The sequence below is a fragment of the Hesperophylax consimilis genome, chromosome 30 (assembly GCF_061612785.1).
Source record: "Hesperophylax consimilis isolate HC1 chromosome 30, BYU_Hcon_1.0, whole genome shotgun sequence".
NCBI classification, from domain to species: domain Eukaryota; kingdom Metazoa; phylum Arthropoda; class Insecta; order Trichoptera; family Limnephilidae; genus Hesperophylax; species Hesperophylax consimilis.
This window is the reverse complement of record NC_142865.1, coordinates 11,255,442-11,273,519: the sequence shown is the minus strand read 5'-3', so window position 1 is coordinate 11,273,519 and position 18,078 is coordinate 11,255,442. Positions and strand designations below refer to the sequence as shown.

Sequence of the window (18,078 nt, the reverse complement as noted above, 5' to 3'; positions counted from 1 at the left end):
ATAACAGAGTAAATTAATAATTTTAGTTTTATTTTAAGAATGAAAAAATTCTAACTGATTATGAAAACATGTGTAACAAACTGTAATAAGATTCTGTTTTGTTAGGTACATTTAAAATGATGATAAAAGATGTAAAATTCAATTTTAAGGTCTGAAAATAAATAAAAAGGTGATTTATGACATTTTAAACTGTTTTTATTTACACTGACTGTGTTTAAAAAAATCTGTTGACATGTCCGGGTTATGGGCTCTGAAATCCGGGGTTTTCACGCCTCTTGTCCTGGTTGAAAAATTTTATAGATGGCAACCCTACTTCTAACGAAGGTTGGATATCCGCATGTTGATTGGCACATGTTTGGCAAAATGTTTTAGCGTCTCTTCATTACATTATATTTTTTTATAACATTAGAGAGAAAAAAAAATCTGACTATAAATAGCTATTTTGAGGAAACTACATAGGAAATAAAATATGACATTCTTTCTGTTTTTCGTGAACAAGCTTCCCAAGTAGATGTATCTTCAAGTATTCATCGTTCATAACTAATATCTACACAGTGTTTTCATATCCCCTATTTAAAACAACTTCACAAGAGATGTCAATATGTCAAGATGCCACATAAGAGATTATAATATTGTACCTATTTGAACGATTTGAATAATAATTGTGTCAATATCTCAGGTCTGTGAAAACTATTAATGCTCTTATTCAGTTCGATTTATATATCATGACGCTTGTACCAATCCCCCCCCCCAACTGCTCAAGACTGAGACCGACTTATCAACTAGCAGGACTATTAAAAGGACACTGCCACCTCAAACACACATGACACACACACAGCTGTTGGGAGCAGATGAGGATCAGACGGTCAGCATTTCATCAAATGCTGACTGGACTTCTTTACCCTATGGGGATTCGGGAACGAGCACAGGGCCCCCGACCTGATGGAGGCCTGGAACTCATGCTCATAGACAGGGCCGCCAAGAGGGGGTTCGGGGAGGTATAAATCGTCAGGCCCCGGGCCCGAGCAATCACAATACTAACCTTATATTTAAAGCGCTTGAGATGATTGGTGGCCAGATTTACCCCACACAGGAGGCCCTGATAGGAAATACGTTCCTTAAGGCATAATAAGTCAGCAATGGAGCTGTTGGGAAAACGGTTTACATTAAGGACACATGACTCAGAAAATAATACCTACTTATATGAAACTCTGTATAGGGCCCCAAACTCGATGTTGAAAATTAACTATGAAATTTGGTGAATTGGTCAAAAGTGTTTTTGCATAAAAATCACAATCAAAATAAAGTTTTTGCCCATCTCCCCTTGGTCGTGTTAAGTGACTGCATTTTGAGTCTTAGATCCGTCCCTGGTTGGGAGTGAAAAGCAAACACTAATAGCTGGAGGAAAAAACAGTATGAAGAAATATATATATATATATATATATATATATATATATATATATATATATATATATATATATATCCATCTATGGCGCCAATGTTCTGCCTTGATTGGAAGATGGCTCAAATATCTGGGAACCACAAGACACGGCCAAACACGCAAGGACATCGCTGCTGAACTGCATTAGAGGGACTGGCCTACTGTCAAAGGAACAAGGTTGTACATGGGAGATAGTGCAATGGACCTATGGCCTGAGTGCTTACGGTAGCTATGCAGAAGGTCTTTAGCAACTTTGTTACCATACATGTCATTGGTGTCATAATAATTCCAACTGTAGAATATATCCTGATAACCCGGCGTTGGCAACATCGGAATACATCACGGCGGATAAATTTAATGCTTTCTAATTTAATTATCTTGCATTTAATATCATCTGTCCTAGATTGTTCAGTTGTCAAGTATTTAATTCGCTGTTATTAAGTTGTCTGTTGAATAATTATTCAGGGGAAATAAACAAGGATTGTTGTGGTGATTTGCATCGATTAAAAGGTAGAACTACCCTTCCCCCAGCAAGAGTTTAAGATAAAGATATCTATCGAATGAATAGCCCGTTTTTGCACATTTTCAAGAGTTTTTTTTATCTAGGTATAAAGGGACTCTAGACCAGAAATGGCTGCCAAACTCAATAGTGTGGCGCAAATGGCTTTCAACCTTTGGTGGAATCAATTGGAGCAGAAAGATGAGGATATGATATCATCAACCATCGTTACTGACTGATTGTTACTGACAATTCCGAGTCAGTAACAATCTTTTGTATTTGTTAAGTGATAAATTGAAGACTTTCACTGACTCGGAATAATTATTTCCCCCATCAGTATTCTGGGCAATGAGGAATACACATGGTAGTCAGTCTCAGATTTTCTGCACTGACATAAGTGCCGACTTCTAGTATAACGTAGTAATTCTTCTTCTTCAACCTCAATCTCATCAATCCCGCCGGGAATGAATGAAGCGGGTATTCGTTGACCACATATTTAGTGGTCTGTACCGCACCGCATTCACACATCGCCGACTCTTTAAGGCCCCATCTGTGCATCATGTGGGCACAGCGGATATGGGAGCACCTTAACCTATTGATGGCGGACCAGGTTTTGCGAGGCAATGAGAACCCAGCCTGTCTCTCGGTGGGGTCCTGTATGAGATGGGCATTTCCCACGTTGGCCGTTTGCCACAAGTTTCCACCTATCTTCTGTGGTGAGAGGTAATCGGAGGAGCCTCTCTCCTTCTGCCCAGAAGGGCTTTCGGGACTTCAAGCGGCATGCCGGGTGGGGGGCGACATCTTCGTGCAAAGGTATTGATCTTTTTTGCAGCGCCTTCTTGTATTCCTTCGAGGTTTTTTATCCAGTTAAGAATTTTTCCTCATAAAACTTATTAATGTAACATAAATTCAGTCAATTAAATACAACCATCAGATGGTGATAGTAATAAGGCTAATCAGCCGCAGTACTAGTTAGTTAGAAACATGAAGGGTATTGTTATAAGCCCTAGCTAGTTAGAGGATTACGAAAGAATCCATAAAATCAAAAACAAAAAAATAAATTCAGTTTGAAATTTCTCGCCTGATGTTTGGCGGAGTTATGTTTGCAAGTACCGGGAGCCAAGGGAGAGGGGTAGATTTTAAAGTCCCGCTGATGGAAAGTTGTCGCAACTGTTTTCGACCCATTTGGCTTTAGTCGCCAATTGAGGAAATATTCTTCAAAACATAACAAAACGTTAATGTTTGTTAGGTTGTAACATTTTATTTATATTCTTCCTTCCCGTGTCCACAATCCATCTATTAATACTTCTCACACTGAGCGACTGTCCAAGACGATAGGTCGAGCGACCAGTTGGAGAGGTAAAAGAGTCTTCCCAAACCAGCCTCTACCGATCTGGCACCCCACGCAGTTGGTAGGCAGGCGCATCCTGAACACACCTCACCGGATGAATACGGCACCCTTGGGGTGACGTATGGCAATTAGATTAATATATAGCATATTATTTTCATTGATTTTGTTACAAATAATACAAATTTTCGTTGACAAAAGTGAAATTAAATTGAAATTAACAAAAGCAGAAGTTAATGTTTTACCGTCGTTAAATTAATATATGTACATATCTACTTATATCCCTCCATTTGATTTATTTATTAGTGCGTCAAAGGTCGTAGGATCTCCTTACGCCCCGCCAAGCCACCAAGTACAGAACAATCGAGATGAGAATAAGGCGTGGTTCCAAAATCAGATTGATTCCTTTCTACTACTACTTCCTGTTTAAGGCTTATCTAGATTTGTTTATTTCAATGTAAAACAGATTTCAAATAATAGCAAAACAATTACTAAATTACTTGTAAATTTTTACTATGTTCTTAATTTGTATAAACATTGTGATGATAACGAAAATTGTGTTACAGAAAATAAAACATCATACTGAGATAACTATTACACAACTAAAATACTAAATCATAAAGATACTTATGTGTGGACAAGATAAAATTTGGTTTATGATGCGTTATGTATTCTCGTGAATTGATAGAATATTGGGTTAACTACCTACCCAAAAAAATACAAATAATTAAGATTTTTTTGAAAGGAAGTTGAAATACAAATATTTGGATTGATAAAGAAAATTATGTCCTGAGGACAAACTGCTGATTATTAATTAATGAAGACTATATTAGCGATTCCAAAACGAAAATTTGAAAAATAAAAATAAGAAAAAGATAAGCACGTCACATCTAGGACTTGAACCCAGGACCCTTGCCCTGTCCCGGCAAGGATGCAAGATAGCCGACCACCAACGAGGCTTTCCTGCATACGTTTTTTGATATAGATTAATGCATACCGTAGAGTCTAACAGTATTTTATTGATTTCTTCTTTTCCTATTTACTTCTCCTATCGGTGGTTGGTTGCCATTAAAGCAATATATATTCTGCAGACTACAGATTGGAATGTAAATATTTTAACTGTACCAAGCACCGATCCTTGGGGAACACCTAAGTCTCTCAAGAGGCTTCTCTATAACACCGGTTATGATCTGGCGTTGTTAGACCTAAACTAAGGTGACTCCACGGTGTAGAGTTGTAGAGACAAACACCTTATTACTGGACAGACAGACAAAAGTCTTTTATCTCTGTGGTACGTGGTAAAGAGCTCTAATGTTTGTATTATCTACAGTCGTAAAATAAAAACAACATTATTATTCGGTAATAACTATAAAACACCGTGATTGTGGACGTGAGTCAACTTTCAAAACTTGGTAAAGAAAACCAAACCAGTGAATTTGAGAGAAGGAGATTTAGAAGGGTCGACTTCAACAAACTTAGCCCTACACAAAATCAAGAAGATACGTCAATACCTAGTACTTACATTTAGATCTCAAAAATGCACTGTAATCAAGAACTGTGAGATGAAAAGGCCACCATATAAAGAACCATGGGATGAACTATGCTAGGTATCTCCTTGCGAAAGAGATACTATTGAGTTGATAAGGAACAAGTCAGTCGGCATCATAACAATTGTGTATAAAAAGTAATGTTTTCATCGATAATATAAAATAATTCTCACGCCTACCGATTACCAAAGTAATTACTAATAACATTAATTACAATATTTTATTACAGTGTAATAAACTGATATATTATTTATACAGTAGTAATTGTAACATTTTCCAATAGTCCCGTGACGCTTTTCGGAAGCGTCGATAAAATTAGTAGCACGATAGAGACATTAATTCATAATCGTATGCGAGGAAGGAGATAACTTTTGCCCGCTGCTAGAAATATTATCAAAAAGTTTTCAGTGAGATAGAGAATAATTAGTATTGCTGTATTTTACTATCAATCTTATGACTTCTATTTTTCTACCATTCACGAACAGTATTTTGATCAGTTATTTCGTAATCTAATTGAACAAGAAATCTAGCTAAAGATTTTTGGTAAATTTTTCTCATGCCATACTAAGGTTGACCCAGTGTTAAATAAATAAATTGAGAATGCCTAAAAAATGGTAAATAAATGAGAGTGGCGGAATTTGCAATATAAGGATGAAGGATGGGACCAGAATTCGACAAGGGGAAGAAGATGAATAAAGATGAGAACATAGATAGAGAGAAAGATAAATGAAAGTCACTTGAAAATATTGTATAATAGAAAAATCCCTGAAATTGGCAATGAATAATTCTTGATAGATATTTTAAATCCAATAAACATAATTTCCCAATCTAAAAAGGCAATCTTAAGAAAACCGTCAACATTTTCTTCTGAAACCCCCTTTACTTTATTCATTGTACCAACTGTAGATAAAATGTATAAAAATATTCAATTATACAATTTTTTATAGAAAAACTGTTCGATAACTCATAATCCATATAAACTCACTTCAATAACTCTATTCGCAAGATATCAGAATCTCATTAATTTCCCAAAATCTTAGGAAGGGTTGTTTAAAAAAATTTGAACAATTCATCAAATTTCAAAGTTGTTTTCAAGTTCTGTGAAGGTTCTATTCATGTTCTGTAATAAAAAGGTCCTGGGTTTGAGTCCTAGATGTGGCCGTATCTTTTTCTGATATTTCTGTTTCAGATTTTCGTTTAGAAATCGCTATTTTTGTCTTCAATAATTAAATATTACAATTTGAAGTTTTACTCAATAAAGTTATTCCGAAAAATAAATATTCATCCTAGACTTGCAGAAAAGTCAATAGATATCGCACATTAAAAATTAAAAAATAAGATTGGTTTATCTAAAAAGACGCTGTCTAGATTGCATTTAGTTCGGGTTGAATCTTGCGGTCATACATAAAGATAGTTGCCAATAAAAATGTGCTGTAATGAAGACAATGTTGGTAGTTCTTATTCGAAGTATGATACAGTTAAAAGTGACCGAAGGGGATAGGGTCGCATTAGCTCAGTGGTAGAGCGGTGCCCCGGCAAGGCAAGGGTTCTGGGTTCGAGTCCTAGATGTGACCGTATCCTTTTCTGTTTTTTCTGTTTCAGATTTTCGTTTAGAAATCGCTAATATTGACTTCAATAATTAAATATTACAATTTGAGGTTTTACTCAATAAAGTTATTCCGAAAAATAAATAAAAAAATATATACTTTTTATTATTCTAATAATTATTACAAGTGCTTCAATTGTTTTTAGTGATAAAATGATAAGTAGGTGTGATCCCTCCGATCAACCTAACGTATCAAGTCAACCTTTGTACTTTTACGTAAATCGTTTAAATAATTATTTATACGAACGCATGAATATCTATTAAATACCTATTAATAAATAGGCTCGTCTAATATCATGATTTATACTCGTATTATGGATGCGAAATCGGCTAAATAATGAAATAATCCACTGTTAGCGCTCAGGTAAAACTAATATTTATTTTAAAAATGGTCTCAAATATACACTTTTAATAAAGCAGTTGTATAATTTTATCGTCCAAGAGAGTATCCGCATTTCTTTATCGTGTCTTATTGACATTACCTCTTTCATGTATTCTATAATCAAACTTAAATACGGTATGGTCTGTTGATATAAACATATTGTATAATGATACTAAAAATAAAGCGAAGTAAAATCAGCAGGTCAAATTTTATGATAAGAAATAACGGTGGACCAATGGAGCAGCCCTGTAGGATACCAGAAAAGAAGAACCGGGAACATTATCAAACAATAATTGGAGTTAATTGAAATACCTTGGGTAGGTAGGTCTTATTTATAAAATACATTCGGCAGAAATTGAAGACCATAGAACAAAGAAGAACAAGATAAACGCCTCGTGGATGTTCAAATGGATGGAGATCTACAATGTCAGGTGAGTTTAAGTGAGACAGATCACTGGGGTATCGGGCTAAATGGAACATTTGTTTCCATTCAAATTTGCATGAAAGACACTTTTAGTTTTCTTCATTATTCTAAGTTGAAGACGAACAATATATTATTACTAAAAATTTTAATTACGATATCCAATGAATAAGTGATTTATATTCGTAATAACAACATTATAATTACCTAAGCGAGCATTGACTAAAGTTTATTTAGGTGAAGGTATCATTTTAACAATATTTTGTTGTAAACCAATTAATATACAAATGTTTGCCTCATTATAATTAAGTAATTATTATTGATAATAAAAAACAATGCTTTTATCTCGAGTAATTACTCGTCTCGTATTTAATAATATTATTTGACGTAACTTTACCGGTTAATTTTGACGACAAAGTTGTTGACAAGTCATATAAATGTCGATAACATGTACGTGAGAATTCGTTAAATTGTGATATAATATGGGCGTAACTGCAATGGACTTACGCTCCTTCAGATACAAATAAAAATATAAATTTTGACAGCAATGAATTTTATTGATACTTAGGTACATATTTTTCTTAGGTTTAATCACTCATCCACCGAGGCCATTAAAACAATATAGCAAGTCTGTGAATTGAAGCGAAAATGTGATTAGACCATTTTCTTGATTGGGCAAGAGTAACAAGAAAGAACTAATGATAACATATTGTAAAGAAGAGTGTGGTTGATTTGTACAGGTGTTTATTCGAGAACAGACTAATGATCTGAGAAGACGGAACAGGCATATATACCTTTATATAACATTCTCTCTCGCTTGCACCCAACCCCTTTCATGCACACATTACAGGAAAGGTGAGAGACAAGTTCAAAACAAAACGCTCACAAAAAAAGAAGCAATCAAAATACTCGAGGAGAAATAAACATTTAAAGAAATGAAATGAGATGATGAAAAAGATGGTCTACTTTAGAGAGGAACCTGGAAGTAAGAGATAGAACGGTAAAAACGATATGTCGGAAACAGGTTTTCGGACTTTGCGGAGTTAAAACAAATAATTTTAATTATGTCGTCATAAAGACAGACGATAAATTCGGCATAACAACCCAGATAACGCGATGATTCCTTCAAAAAAGTCGACGAATTGACGCGGAATCAGACACAACAGGGTTGTCCATTTTAAAAATAATTTTCGATGTTTTAAATGTAGCCTTCCTAGATTCATGGTAAACTTAGTGGCAGTCCTCGGATGCGAAAACACTTGCAATGAACCCAACTACTAAATTACCAGAGATCGTTGTAGGCCTCCATAAGCCGAATCACGTAGTTGATTGAAGATTAAAGGACTCTCAACTGTGCGAATGTGAACTAATTTAAACCATAGAACATAATGTCATAGAAGAATGTGTATTCTCCAATCCACAACCTTCCCGGAGGCTCATGTATGCTGAACCAAATGACTTGTGATGCCGTTGACTGACTGAAAAACCACAGCACTTTCCTACACCATACGAAGAAGAAATATATTATAAACGCAGTTGGAAAAGTACCTATAAGTCTATCAATGAAATTATACCATCGTCGATGAATATAGGTAAATTCATCGAATACAAATTCTTCGAATATCAATTCTTTGAAATCAATTGTTTGAAGGACATATTTTTCGATTGGCAGTTCTTCAAAATACACATTTTTCGTAGTCACGCTTAGAATGCTTAGAATACCAAAGTCTACGAATTATTCGGCTGCTTTTGTGAACAAATTACGTATCAGACTTAAACGTACGTTACTTGTGATTTAACCCTTAGAATTCGACCAACTACAATAGCAGTTCAGTGAAATCATGACTACCTTCAGGTGCTCTGCAATGTGTAATGTGTTGAACAATGTTTTACAAGTTTCCAACGCATCTCAATACTGCCCAAAAAAATTCTTTTGTAAAATGTTGGTATTGTAGATTTTTGTTGGTGGTGAAGATTCCTTGGAAACCAGGGCAACTAATTTGTTGGTATTATTATGTGCAGCATCCAGTTTAAACCATTGTTGCAATGAGCATCTTGGATATTAAATATTAAGTAATGTTGAAAAACAGTTTTTTCAAGATTACGTAAGCAATATAGCTTTTATCGAAGTTTAATAAAATGCGCAAAGCGGTGTATAATTTAATAAAAGATACACGACAAGTGAACCGTACTTATCTGGAATAAAAAACTCGTGTAAGATGTTAACCCTCTCCTTAAGTATATACTTGTTACAAATCTCATATTATTTCGGATTTCATTATTATTAATCTTTCTTTTCATAGAAGCTTGTTTTGTATTGTGATAATACCACGTACATGGTAAACCTCAAATTAGGTTCAGATATAAGTGATCACTGAGAGAGTTAGTGGAGCTATTAAGGAAAATGTTACCTCATACATTTCTGATACATGCAGCGGGAGGAAAGCAAATACTAAAAGCTGTAGGATATGTGAAGAGGTTGAATAAACATCCTTTTATCTGTGGTGTCAACGTCCCACCTTGATAGGAATTCCTGGGCACTACGCTATGAAACCAGGGGGCATGACAACCTATTGGCAACCCTAGAGAAGGAACTGTCAGAAGAATAAGGAAAATATTGAAGATGGTAATTCATCTTATGGACATCCATAAGTCGTCTCCATATCAATAATAAGAACTAGTAATATAGTGTTATAAAAATGAACAGGAAAAGAAGAACGCCATTTCGCGAATAAATACTATCCACATGTTTTAATGGCGTGAAAGGGGGAGGTTTTGCCAAAAGGGTTAGGTTAGGGTGTAGGACGTAGGTCTTGGCGACTGAGAAAACCCTCACAGGAGCTGTTTCGTTTGGCCGAGTTGAGATTTTTAGCAGGATAGTCAGCAATTTCCTCGGAATTGCATTTACACTGATCTTCTAGAATCGCAGAGCATAAATATGATTATCTCCACTTTACTCCATCGTATTTCGATGTGGCTTATCATGGTCAATTGTCATTATTTGATTCTCCGTGTTGCGCTTCGCCTTCTTTAGCTAACGTTACAGTGTTCATCATCAAGGCATACGTCAGATGGATACTGTAACGCTGCCGGAAGCATTGGTTAGTTTTCTCCACGTCAATTCAATCCCTCCATAGAATCATTCGTTAAGAATTTCCACTTTAACCTAGAAGGAGGAAGCGCAATAATAATAAATCACCAAAAAATAACTACGATTATCCCGTTATACTTGGCCGTGAAAATCTCAAACCATACAAACAAACCTGTTGTTCATACCTGGCTGTTTTTTTTTTTTGTCTCAGCACTTCTTCGCGAACGTTATTCTATAGATTATGATGCACAAGTATTTTATTTGCAACGGTACTGCGCAAAACTGTGATGAGGAAGGTGACCGCTACTGCTAGGACGAGTTGCACTTATGTACGAGTATCTAGCTTGCAGCCTTTGTCCAGTACGGTGTATCTAATAATGATCGCCTACATATCCATCTTCATCTGGGTTTATCACTTTGGTGTTATTATATCACAATATCGGCTTACTTGTTCAGGGAAATTTTGCTCTTTAATGATAAGATTGTGAGCTTTTGAGCTAGACAAGTTAATTTAAAGACTTTTGAAGGGAGAGGTAAAATGTTTCCCATCCTATGTAGGTATAATGGCATTTATATTTTGGGCAGTAAAATCACAGTGTCCCCTTGTCATCGCTTTGAAAAGTCACCTCCAGGTGTCTCTGTCCTGGGCTATTTCAGCGGTCTCCGTTCGTTGCTGGCCAATTCTATCTGGAATTGCTTTCATCAGTTTTGCCTGGTGTAGCCAACTCAATGTCTTCCCTTGGGATTTGTAGTATTTTCTGTTAGTATGTTCTGACGTTATGAGTGCATAAACTACACAATCTTTAGTTGTTACATGAAGCTTACCAGATATGTTTACGCGGAGGTCTGGGCTTGCTTTCATGAATTCGTGGCATATTGCATTGATTCTAGGTAGATCGTACACATTGATATAGCAGCTGGTAGAGGTTTTAATAATACGATCAAAGCATTGACCAGCATCGTAACCAATACTATCGAGGTCTATTTTAACATCAGAATCACAAGTTGTATGAACAATATTTTAATAGTTAACGATTTTAAATACAGGTCATAAGTTTAAAAGATACATAGATGAGCAGTGCTTTCAAAATTCTCATCTGGACCGACCGCTCCTTAATTATATTACACAGGGTATCCCGGGGGCAAAGTGCAGTAACTTCGGGAGGTGATTAGAAATGATGGATGAAGAAAAATAACTTTTTTCGAAATTCCAGTGTTTTTTTTCCCATACAAAGAAATCAAATTTTTTAACCGAAAACTATCATAAAACGTTGGAATTTAGAAAAAATGTTATTTTTTTTTACTTGTAATTTCGTGTAGAATCACCCCCCCCCGAAGTAAGTGCACTTTACCTTGGGATATCCTGTATTTAAATTAATATTTCATCTGATAGATAGAGACTACTAAGTTTAACAAACATTTAGACAACAAAATTATGTAAAGACTATGATCATGTTTCAGAAATTGCTAAATTCGTTGATTTGAAATAGGACTGGGTAAGCCATCTTGATAAGGAATTGAATTGTTTGAAACTCTCTGCTTTACCGGACAAGGAAAAAAGCTATTATGATCACAGCAGAGATGGAGTGACGGCTAAAACGCTGTGAAAGGCTAAATGGAAGGCTATGGACCAAAATTGTAAGTATGAAGCAAAGTTAAAACGCAAGAATGTACCAATCACTACATGGAAATCTTGATAATTGCTGGAAGGGTAATTCATTATCAATGCTGAAACAGCGACAGAATTATTGTAAAAAGGTTTTAAGCAATCTAAGATTTAATCGAAAACACCCTAAACATCTTAAATACAGAACTGCAGCCTCCAGCCGTAACATAAATACTTTTCCTTTGGACAAAAAAGATCATTCAGTTTGGTTAGACATTTTAGTCAAAAATCCGAAACAAAAACAGTGTAAAACAGGCTCACAAACAGAGGAACATAACAGAGCTGAGGTATTTGGATATCTAATCGATTTTCCCTGCGTATTAATTGTCCGACTCATAGCCAATAGCCAACACGAACACAGTGGTATGAGATACAATCAATTGATTTAAATCTATAAACAAGGTTGTGTTATTGTAATAACATTTACATGATAGGAAATTACAGGAATCCTTATACAGGGTTTTCCAATAAGAGGTGTTATTTTGATACGCAATCGTAAAAGATCAATAGTTTCGTTGCTTGTGTAGCACGTAGCGCCGTTTTGTTGAAAGTAAACGTTGTCCAAATTAATACCATCCAATTTCGGCCAAAAAAAATCATTTATCATCTCTCAATAGCGCAATCCATTCACCGTAAATGTTGTTCCAGCCTCATTTTCGAAAAAGTAATGTCCAATGACTCCGTCGGACCATAAATTGCATCAAACAGTCACATGTTGAGAATAGAGAGGCTTTTCAACAATAACTCTTGGGTTTTCCGAGCCCCAGATGAGACAATTTTGCTTGTTGACGAAGCCACCGAGGTGGAAATGGGCCTCATCACTCAAGATGATTTGCATTTGATTCACTCAAGTGAATTTTAATAATTTTAATGCATTGTTGAAGCGTGTAACGTTCATTTTTTATTACGTTTTTACTTGTCAAATGTCAAAAAATAACAGCTTCAAAAGTAAAATCTACCGAAATTGCGGGCTATTCAAAATAACACCTCTTATTGGAAAACCCTGTATTTTCTTTAGTGAACTTTTCATTTATTTAAAATGTTACATTCAATTTTAACTGACTAAAACAATGTATTACCTATTTCTATAAATTTTCTTTGGAAAGGATTAAGTTCACAATTAGACGCAATGTTTTCAATCCATCTTTCGTCTCTCTTGTAATTCGGGTTAATTCTCTCTCCTTTTTTTTTTTTTTTTTTTTAATATTTTTATTTATTTTATAAAATACAGTATAATGTTTAAATTTACATAGTAAGAACATATTTCAATAAAAATTAACATGTTTACCTTTACAAGAGTCTAAAACTCGTGTGTAAAGGGAAAATAATAAAAACTTAACATACATATGTAAATAGAAGAAAAAAAGAATCATAAAAACATATAAAGTGAAGAGATTTTAGTTTTTTTATATAATAATTTATAAAATAATTTAGTGAGATATCATCGTCATTCTAATTCGTTAAATTATTTATTGTAGTGAGGTTAATTTTATTTTTAAATTTATTAAAATCCGGTTCTAATCTCATCTCAGTCGTTAATTTATTAAACCATACCACTCCAGTGTACGTGTAATAGTGTTGTGCAAAACTGGTATGCATTAATGGAGTCCATAAGCGACCCATTGTATTTTGCCTATTGCTCTCGACACGAACCATGGCATGGTGTGACTTCTTATACAGATCTTTGTGGATTTGAAGTAGCGTATTTTTCGTATATGTATTTTTTAGTGATGGGACTTGAAAATCTTGGAAAAGTTGTAAGGTTGGGTAGTCTGATGGTTTTTTTATTAAAATTTTTATTAACAGCCTTTGAGTGATTTCCAGCGGTAAAAGTGATGATTTGTAAGCTCCCCCCCACGCAACGATACCATACTGTATTATTGAATGGGCTAGAGCGTAGTAAATATTTTTAAGAATTTTTAAGTTAAGTATATTTCTTAGACTAATAAATATGTAAATGAGTTTTCTTAATCTATTTATGATATTGTTTATGTGAGTTTTCCACTTAAGTTGACTATCTATTATTACACCTAAATATTTAATTTCATTTTTATTTCCTATGGATAAACAGTCATTATTTTGGCAAGTAGATTTTTTTGATATGCATTTTTTTGAATGTATTTTAATATTTAATGTAATAAAAGGGTTTATTTTGTTTATACTAAAAATTATATAATATGTTTTTTCAATATTTAATGTTAATAAGTTTTTATCAAACCATTATTTTAACGTATTGATATCATTGTTAGCAATTATTTCAAGTTCATTCAATGAATTCGCTTGAAATATAATTGCAGTATCATCTGCATATGAAATGAGTTTTCCTGTTAATGGTAATTTAAAGATATTATTAACATATAATATGAATAGAAGAGGGCCCAATATGGTGCCTTGTGGTATTCCAAAGTCACTTGTGTTCGGTTCACTGAGAGTGTTATTTATTTTTACATATTGACTTCTAGAGTTCAGGAAACTTTCTATCCACATTTTGGCATTATCTATAATTCCTATTTTGTTAAGCTTGTAGAGTAATTTTTTGTGACTTATGCTGTCGAAGGCTTTCTTTAGGTCTATGAATATTGCAAGAGATTTTTTGCCTTTGTCTAGTGCTTGATGTATTTTTGTTGTTAAATCTATAATTGCGTCCTGTGTGCTTATTTTTTCGCGAAATCCAAATTGTTGGTCACTCAATATATTATTAGTTTCAATAAATTTTAGCAGTTGCTTTTTTGCTACCTTTTCAAAAATTTTTGAGATATTTGATAATACTGATATAGGTCGGTAGTTATTAATTTCTTTAGTATCACCTGATTTAAAAATCGGTGAAATAATAGTTTTTTTGTAAATAGATGGAAAGATTCCTTTTTTAAGACTATTATTTATGATATGTGTAATAGGTTTTTTCAAAAAGTTAAGATTTTTTTTCAGAATTTCAACGGTTATCCCATCAAAACCTGGTGCGGACTCAGTTTTTAGGTTTTGTATTATAACAACAGTTTCTTGTTCGGTTATCGTTTCGAATGTTTTTACCGTTTTATTTAATGAAGCTACTGGAATTCCTGATGTGGTGGTATTATCTATGTTGTTAGTAATTTCGTTTGCGAGATTTTTTCCGACATTTGAAAAAAAATTATTTAAAGCGTTCGCACATAGTTTTTACTTTACTCGCTTCTCAACTTCGTTTAACCGTCGTCAGACGTAAGTCCGTCAAATATTATTTATTAATTTAATTTTTGAAATATTACTTTTCGTCGTACGTACAATAAGCCTGGAAGATAGAACGATGATTTTGAAATGCAGATGGTACTGGCGTATCCTCAACAGCTCAGTACAGATAGGGGAAAATGTTACGAGGAAGCTACGAGCCAAAAATGTGTATATTCTTGGTATAACTTATATTGTAGGTAATAGGCATTAAAATCGCTTGACAAACGGAGTCTAGAAATGTTCGATTTCACGCACAAAACTGGTTTTTATATATTTTGTACATAATTTTATAAGAAAGCAAAAAATTTAATCAAGTGAAACTGTCACAGATAATCTAAGCTATAATACTGTATTTTTTTAAAGTTGTTTCCTTTATGCGTTCATACATATAAAAATATTTCTATCGAAAAAATATTTTTTTTAGTAGTTTGCATTTACATTTTTTATTGAGTAGTTTATTTTTTTATTTGTATTCTACTCAAGCAAAGCGATAGGAAAACCTTCAATTTATCTAAAGCATGTTTTTTGGTATTCATAATGTACTTACACCAATTCGTTATAAAGATTAATCAAAATAGTGATTTGGCATTAAGCTTCGCTTTAAAGTTCTTTATGGCATTGCTTAAATTTAGAAATTGTACACCATAAATTTGAAAAAATGAACAAATATCTTGGTCGCATGACGACCAGCGAAAAATACAAAAGCACATGAAAATCAACTTGAAGATTTTTGGAAAAGGTGGTAACTTCAGTCTAAAAACTTGGCATGAATTAATTCCCGTCAATGTTCCGGGTTGTTCACTGCAAGGTGAAGAGTACCCTGATGATAACCAACCTCCGATAGGATAACAAATTTAAAGAACTTTGACTTACCGCGGAAACCCGCCAATAGTATGTCCCTTGTGCCATTGCAGAAAAATTTTGTAGTGATATTCCAAATTGGAGAATCTTCGGATTTTGCAAACGAATTTACAAAATTTTGTCACTTTTGTCCAAAAACAACACTTTTACAAAAAGTTGATTCAAAAAGGTTTTTTTTGCACTTGAAATTATCACAATAATTTTAATATCAAAATGATCACTTTTTTAAAAAACGCAGCAATTTTCGTAAATTTAACTGATTTGAAATGTTTCGACCGTTTATTAGAAAAATAACTGTCAAAATCCTTTTCGAATTCGACAAGCTAGCAGCTGTGAACTGACAATGGGAATGGCCGGCCGCTTGAAGGAAACGACTTTATATATGATTTTAACATGTGTACCACGCGTGCTGATAAGCAGCAAGCAACTTAACGCTCACAAATATAAATAATTATAATACGGAGAGACTACAGAAATTCAATTAGACTTACAAATTATCATTATGGATATAAATGAATATTGCTGTCTGGTAAGGAGATGACAAACAACAGCTATTTAGTGTTGTGATTTGTTTTCTGATCTATTTTAGTATTGCACTACCGTGTTTGGTGTTCGAAATAAGCAATTATCCTGTTCCTTGTAAGACTAAACAATGAATATAATACGATAAGCAAACTGGAAAAGGGGTAACGGCAATAGATTCTATTAACGGATTATGTAAAAATATACGGGCTAGCAGTTCACAATGGAGTACCTGGGTACCGATAGTCCCGTGAAAGTAAAAAGAAACTCCTCACAAAATAATTTTCCTCAGGGCCTATATCATATTTAGGTAAGCTGTGTGGAGGAAGTTCTGGGAAGGAAAAAGGTATCAGGGGTGGTTAGGAATCTGGGGGTCAGTAGTGACGGACGTATGGATCCATCCGTCCCATTGTGATGCAGAACGATGGTTCTAGACAGTTCGGATGGAGAGGTCAAAAGGTCTCCCTTAAGCAGTCTCTCCTGACCTAACCCGCTGTGGCGGGAAGTGGACAAATGCATCGGCCGCCAAGACCTAGATTATAAAACTATCATTATTTTGTATAAAAATTATTCCTTGAAATTCTATCATTTGCAAAACTTATTTATAAGTATGTCGATTGCTAAATTGTAAATCAAAATTCCTGCGAATCAACATAAGAATTGAAATTAATTTGTACAGAAAGATCTCTCATGCCTTGTATTATTTTAAAGAAAGTTTAGAGGGGGGTCAGATAGTTAGTAGTGGAGGTCTAGGCTCACAGCGCGTACCAACTACTCCTCGTTCAGAACAATTTATGCTTACTGAAAATTCTTCAAGTACGCACTAAATTATAGCTTTTTGTTTTCTTTTTTAATACAGAAAATTTCTTTCGAATATTCAAGTCATTCAAGTATTATTTAAGCCTATGAAATTATTATTATTAATATTACATTAATTAATTATTAAATTGCACTAAATGAAATTTATTTTTCTACATTTTGGATTTTAATCATATATTATATTATTTTTTATATTCCTCTTGTGATTTTTAAACAATTTAATTAAATACTAAATCTTTTTCAATGTGATTTATCTGAGATAAAAATATTATTCTTTAATAAAAATAAAAATCGATATTTTTGTGCAATATCAATATTTTATTTGCTCAATTTTTGCAAAATCTGGCTTCTTTTTGAATATTTTAGTAATATGTAATTTGCAAGAGATTAAAAAAATTAAAAAAACCCTCCATATTTTATAAATAATTTTAATTCACTTGGTTCAACATTTCACTATTAAAATAATTATCAATATAATTCTGATGTCTCCCACAAAAATGACACCACAGATAATAGTAACAATGGAGATGGGCCATGAATCACTATTAGTATCGCACTGCTTGCACAATGCGTCTCACTTTGCCTTTGTTTATATTTATCCACGAAACGAATGACTTTCATTGCATAACAAATAATTACTCGCCTGAAATATCCATACAAATTGAAAA

At 33.8% G+C, this 18,078-nt stretch overlaps 1 long non-coding RNA gene across 1 annotated transcript in view; it reads right to left on the bottom strand.

Annotated features, from left to right (window-relative positions):
- The window catches only part of LOC149409632 (uncharacterized), a 34,460-nt gene extending 18,057 nt beyond the window's left edge, over positions 1-16,403 (bottom strand). Inside the window, exon 1 of the long non-coding RNA XR_016305145.1 lies at positions 16,082-16,403. This is a non-coding gene — a long non-coding RNA (uncharacterized LOC149409632). The remainder of the gene's footprint in view (positions 1-16,081) is intronic.
- Positions 16,404-18,078: the final 1,675 nt, after the last annotated feature.